Here is a 9,170-nt window from a genome sequence, read left to right as displayed (position 1 = left end):
AGATGGGCGGGCACTTCGTGAGTTGTCGCTTAGTGTTCAATGGACATCTGTAAAAGTATTTTGAGCAGATACGACGCGCGCTATACAACAAAAAGGATTACCTAATATTTGCGATTCACTTCACAAAATTGTACCACATTTGAAATATGTATTTACCGTTCTAAATTTGTATCTTGGGACACTCAATACTTTCAGCGAATTGGTTGCTAACTACCCCTTTACTGTTAAAAAAAAACCTTTTTTATATACCTAATATGCATACTTCCAGCTATGCAGTTTCTACTAAAACCTAAATTAAAACAAACAACACAACGTACTTAGGACTAATTCATTTTTCTTTCTCACACCTTTTTGTTTTCCTTTTTTTTTGTAAAAATAATCGAGAAAGAAGAAATGGAAGACTTAATTTTTCCCAAGTCGCTATCCGATTGTCTATTTCAGACATTCAACAACCACACTATTTTCGTATCAGCCATCTTAGAAGATAATGAAATATGTATCTTTAGATAAAAATTACAAATAATAAACACAAGCTGTTTTTATGAATTGCGTCTTGCATTTAAAAAATCAAAACAAGATACATTTCATAAATGTGATCATTTCAATGATTTACATCATGACATGAAGTCAGAAAAGTGTAAAGAATAACTTTGAGTTTTAATTTAACAATAAATTTTATCTACTTTGAGTTACAAATAGGTTCATTATTATACCGAAAACAGTTTAATAATAAAGCATATCTCTGGTCATGATCATTTGCTTTTTCATTCCCACACAAATATTCAGCAGTAATATAACGAGTGACATGGACATTGCCGATTATATTTCGACTGAATTTTACGAGTTGCTATGATTTTGGAAATATAACTAGTGCGAAGCGAAGCATAGCACGAGTTGTATTTCCAAATATCATAGCAACGAGTTAAAATTCAGGAGAAATATATTCGGCACATGTCAAGGTCAAGAGTTGTATTTTACATGAGAATTTAACAAACCAGAACCACAGACATTTACGAAAAGGTATTTATTAATTATTAATTATATCAACAATGGTAATTTCTGCCACTGAAGTAGATCCTCATCTATTTCCTTGCATAATGACAAATTTAAACTGTCAAAAGCGAATTTGTTGATTTGGTGACAATTGAAGAGTTAGATGCAGAATAATCGCCTATTTATTTTGTACCTACAGAATAATCAAAAAAGCTCGCTGGTAATTGGCTGTTATTCAGTCCAATTCTTAACATTCATTGGTTCTTTGACACGTGCGTTGAATTCTCTCTTTAATAGTTATTTATGATGTAAGTGTTAAAAGTGAGATTTTATTTTGTAAGTGGGGTAGATTGGAAAACGAGCGCAGCGAGTTGACCAACCCCACGAAACAGGGACAACAGGGTAACGGTAAAGCCAGGTAGTCGTAAAAATCAGAGGTGTGAGTGAGAGAGAGAGAGAGAAAAAAAATTACAAATTAATTACTAATTAGAAGAGTTTTGGGGAATCAAACCAATGTAGAACAATTTTTAGAAGTAGCCGGTCAATGGAATTTAGTTGCATGATATGACACTTACGTAACAGCATTTCAAGCCCAATTTAGGTTTCAAAATAAGGTTAATTTGTTTCATTTTAATTCTGTTTGTTTCATTTTAATTCTGTTTGTTTCATTTTAATTCTGTTTGTTCCATTTTAATTCTGTTTAATTCCGTTTGTTTCATTTTAATTCTGTCTAATTCTTGGTGCTGATTTTTATTATTGTATGGAGTCAGTAATTTAGTGTTCTTTTTCAGAGTTCTAACTCAACAACAAATTATGTACATTCGGTCTGGTCCTAACAAAAGTCTAAATTTAAACATTTGAAATAATGGTGGAAAACGGAAACTGTAATTTCAAAAGTTCTAGAGATATCGAAAGGGTGTCGTGGTCGGCGTAAAGTAGAACCGAGCTGATTGGTCACTTTGGTCAAGAAGGGGTTGCGAAAGTGGGGTGCGCTAGAAATGATAAAACCGAATGCGGGACGGGAAACAAGGCTTTTTTGATTCACTCGGGGTTTGATCTCCAGAGTAGCCGGAGCTACGTTCAGTACTTCCAGCCGCCATTTTGTGACCACGTGCTTTACATTTACAAGGTCAATTACTTCTCTAATTCTTGTACATTATTTGTAGTCGAGATTTAATTAGTCAAACAGCATTTAGTTCTTCATTGTTCTAAAGTAAAGATTATATTATTTTCTTTGAGTATTTGATGACCACGTGACTCTTTAAGAATCTTGTATTAATTTCTTTATCGCGAAGTATGTAATCTTCTTGCATTTACCGATTGGGGAAACGTGCTCTCGTCAAGGCGAACTAGTATACAATCATTATAAAATATTTCCATTGATTATTTATGTATTGGAGTCTCGAGTTTGGAAGCTACCGCCAGTGTCCGTCGCACTCAATTAGCAGTGGCAAAGTAACTATTATTGAACATGAAACAGCATTAAAAATGTGATCCTAGAAATATTTGAATTGTCTCCTCTGTTAAGTTTATTCATCCCAAAGACTCATGGATCCTCTCGGTCAAGTCTAGAATACTATCGGAAACAGTGAAAATTCAATTGAAGGGTGGTGTGGCTGCATTTTGTGCTCAGCTCCGAACCACAGCTACTTTATGAAAGTTACTTCCTTGTGACTGTTTTAATTTGGAACAAAACAATTGCTTGTTTTACCGCGGGGTGGAATTTTATTAGCCCCGAATTTATAAAAATTTGATACCTTATAGGGAGAGACTCAAAATTCAGATTTCAGTGGGTTAACTGCAGAGATTCAGAATGTTTTACTAATATTGTCATTTAAATTTTTTGGTTGCCCCCTTGCACCGTCACTAGGTGTAATATCCAAGTGGAATCTACACCAAAAGATGATGATTTAGAAATATGTATGCCCGAATATTTTTGCGGAATAACAACGGTATAAATTTAAGGAGTTGTTGCACTTCTAAACTTACACTGGGACAGTACATAATTATTTCTTTAATTATTATCAACTATTGGAAGGGTCTTCACTTTTACTATTATATGGTCGTTTATATCTGACGACAAACCGTGGTTCCACAGGATAACCTAAAGGAATTTCCAAGACAAATCTCATTCTCGTAAAGTAACAATTTCCTGTCCATGTCAAAATGCCACTAATGTTAATTCCTGTTGTTTTCTTGTCAGCGTAATTATTTTGTAATCTATGAAGTGGTCGATTCGAGATTTTAATTTGATAGACTTTATACTTGGAAATATACACCTATCTTACGATTGTGCTGCCTCCAGATTTTGTTACGACACAAAGATAAAAAAAATTATCAAAGGTAATGATTACAGCACTAGCAGACACAAGTGTTAGGTACTCTGATTAATCTAAAGTGAGTAACTCTTTGGTCGATCACCGTAAATTTATCTCTGCAAAAGATCACACTTTTAACAAGTAGTTAAATATAAACAACTGTAGATAAAATTAATGTTGTAATAACGTATGTTGCAAAAGTTTTGAGAATTTTTTCAAGTTCTAGAAGTAGTATTACCGTTGAAGCCGTTTTGGCCGTTGTTTTGGCCAGACTTGGCTTCAAGCCCCCCAAATCTTCCTCAACCACGACCAATAGAAAATTCTTGGGCTCTACTGAGTGGAAGAGTTTATAACAATGGTTAGGAAGCTCAAACGAAGAGCAGTTAAGAAGAAGAATAATGCAGAAGATCAGAGATGTTGATTTAGTGTCTGTCCAAAATCTAATGAAGAACAATGCGAGCCATTGAAGACCATGGCCCACTAGCAATTATATAAATCATTTTTATGTTAAGAAATATTGTTTTCAGTTGTTCTTGTTATATTTTAAATAAATTATTGCAAACATTTTTTTAAGGTTTTGAAAAAATTCTCAAAACTTTTGCAACATACGTAGTTTATTTAACGAGTTCGTGTGTAAATTGGGCTTTTTATGGCATCCGTGAGCCAGTTTAAAACGCGAGTCAAACGAGAGCTTTAAAGGCCCACGAGTGCCATAAAGAGCCCAATTTACACACGAACGAGATCGCTTAAAATCTTTAAAATCAACTTGACGTTTCGTTTTGACGGATTGACATTTATCAAAATCCGTTCGCACATGAGAAAATTCTCAAATTCTCACAGTGTCGAACAAAAAATGCAGTAAACAACTGTGATATGGATTTATGATAGGTTTAAGGAGTTATCATGTATAATAGGAGCTGCTATGGTGAGCCTTTGAATGATTTAATATTATCATTCCGATTTGTTATTTTGATCTCATGTAATTGGTATGTTGAGATCATCGTTGTCGGTGATGATTTAGCAATATTAACATTTACCGGTAATAATGAGTTTGTTTAACTGTGATTAAGATGATAATGTAGGCAGTGGCGTAGATAAGGGGGGATCCAGGGGGTCCGGACCCCCCCCAGAGCTCATCCATATACTTTTACAACTGAATAATACTCTTTCAGTATATATACTGACAGGCACAAAAAACGACTCACTTTGAATTTTAAGTAATTCATTGTCTTAGAAAAATTTTTTGGTATATTTAGTATATCATATTGTATTGATAAGTGTTATTTAAGTTATTCTTTGCCAAAGAATATCCGACAAACAAAACATTAAACACAGCAAATTAATAAGATTTTAATGAAAAATCATAAAACCAATTTTTTTAGAGAAAATTTTATGTTATGAAAAATTGTCAAAATTTGAACAGTATTTTGAATTAGTATCTCATGTTGTTAAATTTAATCTTTTAACACGTAGGACAATCAACAAAAACACAACATGGAAGTAGCCCAAACTTTTCTAATAATAATTTATTTAAACAAAACAATTCGGTTGCCATGGTAACCATACCACTCCCGATCATTGAAAATGTCCCAATTTAACTACATATTATTAAAAAAATAAGCACAAATATAATTTCAAGATTATTTATTTGAAAAAATCATGAGTCGCTTTTTGTGTCATATGAAAGTTAATGCCAAATGTGTGCGATTTGCACCACTGATGTCCAATCCAACGTGAACAGGATATATCTAAAGTTGTTCTTTGAGGTTTTTTTGGTCTTTTTTCAACATGACGCGTTTAACAATAATCATGATTGTGTTCCTTCAAGTCGTATTGTGATAATCTAGTGTTATAAAGTAGCAAACTACATTAAAAACCAAGTTTTTATAGGTACAATGGCGGACACGGAATCTTGGACGATTTATCATTCAATTGACATAAAAATGTAAAACTGGCTTTAGGTACAACTAACCTCACTTTCGATTTTTGTAATGATGATGCGAAAAACAAATTTCAACTAAAACTTTCTAATGTCAAATAGTTTCAAACGTCAATCATAATGACAATAAAGCGTGGGTTACATTGACATTAATTTGACGTCTAAAATTCTGTGTCGGCAACTGTACCTAATACAAAAGTATGTGGACCCCCCCCCAAAGCAAAAAGCTATCTACGCCACTGAATGTAGGTGATGATACTGTTGATTTGAATCGAATCATAATGACAGTCAGATGATATCACAAACGTTGGCATAATTGAGCTGGAACATATCGAACTAATTAATTAGGCTGTCAAACTTTCCCTGTTTCCGGCAACCGCGGTTGACACCTTGATTTGAATTGTCAAAGTGACGCTTCAAAATTCAATACAAATTATGAAACTGCGAGTTAATAGTAGTTATCGAACACCCAGCTTGGATACAATCTAGGTAATAATAAGTCTCCACAAAGTGCAATGGTATCAAGTATACAAAGTCATAATTTTAAAACATTAGTTTCAGTTTGTCTAATAATAAAACTTATTTATCAATTTCTCTTCATAGTCGTAGAAAAAGTATAGTACTCGTATTCTATTCGCGGATAATGACTATTACACGCTCGGATGAATTACGCCACTCGCCTGCGGCTCGTGACACAAAATCATCCTCAGGAGTAATAGCCATGATTATGCGCTCATTGTGCGTATTGTGGGACCAAGGCATCTCAAAAGACAACAAAAAGAGAATATACAAGGTGTTGGGGAATGGTCTTCCAAGAATTTCAGGGTAAGTTTATCAGGGAAAACGTTAATACCATTAATGTCCGACTGGACAAAGGGATCTCAACGAAGAACAATGTAATGACGTCGGAAGACGCCGTAGAACGTTGTAAATCGAAAATTTACAGAATGTCCCACCTAAGACTTTCAAGTCTTTTTTGTGAAATTTGGAAGATAGGTATTCTAGTGAATGAAGAATAAATTACATTTTCCTTTATTATTTGAATCTACACTGCTGTTACTCGCTAGAAAAAATGTGTCTACACAAAAGATTTAATCAAATCAGATCAAATAAAACAGTTTCTACGAGTACTTCACGAAAACATTATTATTCTGTTAAAATATGCTAAAATGTTTGAGATATTCAAGTCAAGACGCTTTGAAGCAACAGTTCTGCAAACAATTCTGCGAAAAATTAAATAAATCAACACGGTTTTTTTCTCTTTTTCTTGTAGTACAACTACTTTTAGGGGATAAATTTTTGCGGAAGTCATTGTTTATTGTTGTTCTATACAGTTTAGTATAAACCTGAGTTAAAACGGCGTTTTCTACTTCGGTGTCACAATGAGCATTTTGTGACACCGAAAACAGTTTCACAAAGATCAATTTTATACCATCGCTTCTAATGTGGGGTTGGAATTGATAGTAAATTTCAGTGTTAAATGTGATGTCATTTGAACCTGAATCCATGTTTTGGATCAAAATAAACTATTATTTTAACAACATTTAGGAGACAATTTGAAATTTAATTTTCAATGAAATGAAATTTAAAAAAACTAAATTAATGAAGCCGAACTAGAAAAAATTACATGTTACACTCGTTTCACAAGACATGTTGTCGAACCCGTTCCTCACTGCGTTCGTCGTGCTCTAAACCCTCTCGTATAACAATATACTATTTTAAGACTAGAGGTACTTGAGGAACGCGAGATTATCTCCATCGTTTAAATTATCTACCTGTTAAATTTTAATTAAAATCTATGTACAAATTATAGAGATATAAGACCTAAAATCTTTGGTGGGATATCCTGTATACAGGCTGTTTGATAAAAAACGCCTCAACCCATAACTTTTTTATTTATTATCCGATTTCAATGAAAAAAAAAACAGAAAGGGTTTTAACGTGTCTAGCAGTGAAAAAAATAGTATATAAACCACGGTGAAGAAGTCCCTTATAGCCTTCGCGCCTTAGAACCCTCAGCACGCCTCGGGCTCTAATCTTGGCGTTCCGGCTGTAATCATGAACTTCTTCACCTTGGTGTATAATATACTATTTATGGCTGTTTTATAGCGCATGAAAAACCGTATCTGTGGTTTTTTTTTCTCATTGAAATCGGATAATAAATAAAAAAGTTATGGGTTGAAGCGTTTTTTATCAAACAGCCTATATACACAGCGTGTGTGAGAATTCCCCGACAGGGAGTTTGTTTGGGATCGTTGTGTAGTTATTTTACCTTCCATTTATTAAACTGTTAAACCTAAATTAAAACAATCAACAAAACGTAGGACTAATTAATTCTTCTTACTCACAAGTTTTGTTTAATTTTTTCTTTGTAAAAATAATCGAGAAGGATGAAATTAATGACTTCATTTTCCCCAGATCGCTATCAGATTATCTAATTCAGACATTCAATAACCACACTATTTTCGTATCAACCATCGTAGAAGATAATGAAATATATATCTTTAGATTAAAAAAATTAAAATAATAAATACAAACTATTTTTAGAAATTGCGTCATAAATGTAATCTTTTCAATGATTCACATCATGACATGGGTCTGTTTAGTACATTAATTACAGAAAATATTCACTAAATCTGCGATTTTCAACAATGCCTATGAAGTCAGGAAAGTGCATGAGGCAACTTTGAGTTTATATTTAACTATAAATTTACCCCTCGAAATAAGGGTGGTCAATATTAATAATAATTTGATTTTAGATATTTAAAGTACAAGTTTAAGTTATTGGTAATTTTGTGAACGAATTTGAACGCCGTTTGGCTCTTTGTCAGGAAAGTGGTGGAACTCATTTTGAGAATTTACCTTGAAGAGATATTTTTACTTGTATATACAGTATGTCTACGGATTGAGTTACAAAGAGGTGATTGACAAAAAAAATTTGAATTTGAATTTATATTTGGGGATTAAGCCCTGCTAGGCTCGAAACTAATTTTAAGTGTATTTTCGATTGTTTCAAATTCGATTACAAATTAATTTGATCGGTCGATATAAGAAATATTTGCTACTTTTATGAAATTGTGTCTGCTTATTGTTTGCAAAAACAATAATAAACTCAATTCCAATAAAATATGTAAAGCTCTATTTCTAAGTGACATTTGGGGATTTTCTTCAACTGAATGAATAGTTATTTACATTACAAGCTGCGAAAGTTTACTTTTATGTGCGAGGTGTTTTTAAATGGCCGAGGCGAAGCGTAAGCGTAGCCGAGGTTATTTAAAAAGAGCTTTCGCAGCGTGTAATGTATTAAACTTTTCATTCTCCCATCGACATTTAATACAATACAATGATTCAGTGATTATAATAAAATTAGTATAAGCTGGCTTGTTGTTAACGTTACTTTAGTCACAATTCATAAACATTATTTTATGACAATTTTTCAAATATCGTTATCGTGAAGTGCGTTTTCTTCAAATACAGGCTGAAAAGTTCAGTGTTTATTGTTATTTGTGGTGTAGATGATTGAAAATAATAACGTAAAACAATTTTTTGAAAAATACCTTTACTTTGGAGTAAAAAAATCTTCTTCAGGAAGAGAGATTTTTTTTTCTAAGTATTTTTCGAGCTCCATGAGTGCTTCCCTACCACGCTCTGAATTTGGAATTCGCGAATTTTGAGAGACCCTGTATAAGAAGTTTATCAACACTTACACCGTTTTAATGTGTAGTCTGATAAATTGCTTAAGCACATTTGCAGTAGATAGCTATGGTAATGTTTTTAAGATAAAATTCGCCTACTCAAATTTTTCATGATTTTTTTAACAATTTTCGATATAAGGCGAATTAAAAAAGAACTGTAACAGCCAGCCCAAAAATGAAAACTGGCTTAGGAGCCTGAAAACAAGCACATCATTTTATCAAGAG

This window comes from Tenebrio molitor, chromosome 4 (genome assembly GCF_963966145.1).
Source record: "Tenebrio molitor chromosome 4, icTenMoli1.1, whole genome shotgun sequence".
NCBI lineage: Eukaryota > Metazoa > Arthropoda > Insecta > Coleoptera > Tenebrionidae > Tenebrio > Tenebrio molitor.
Note: the sequence above shows the minus strand (reverse complement) of the source record.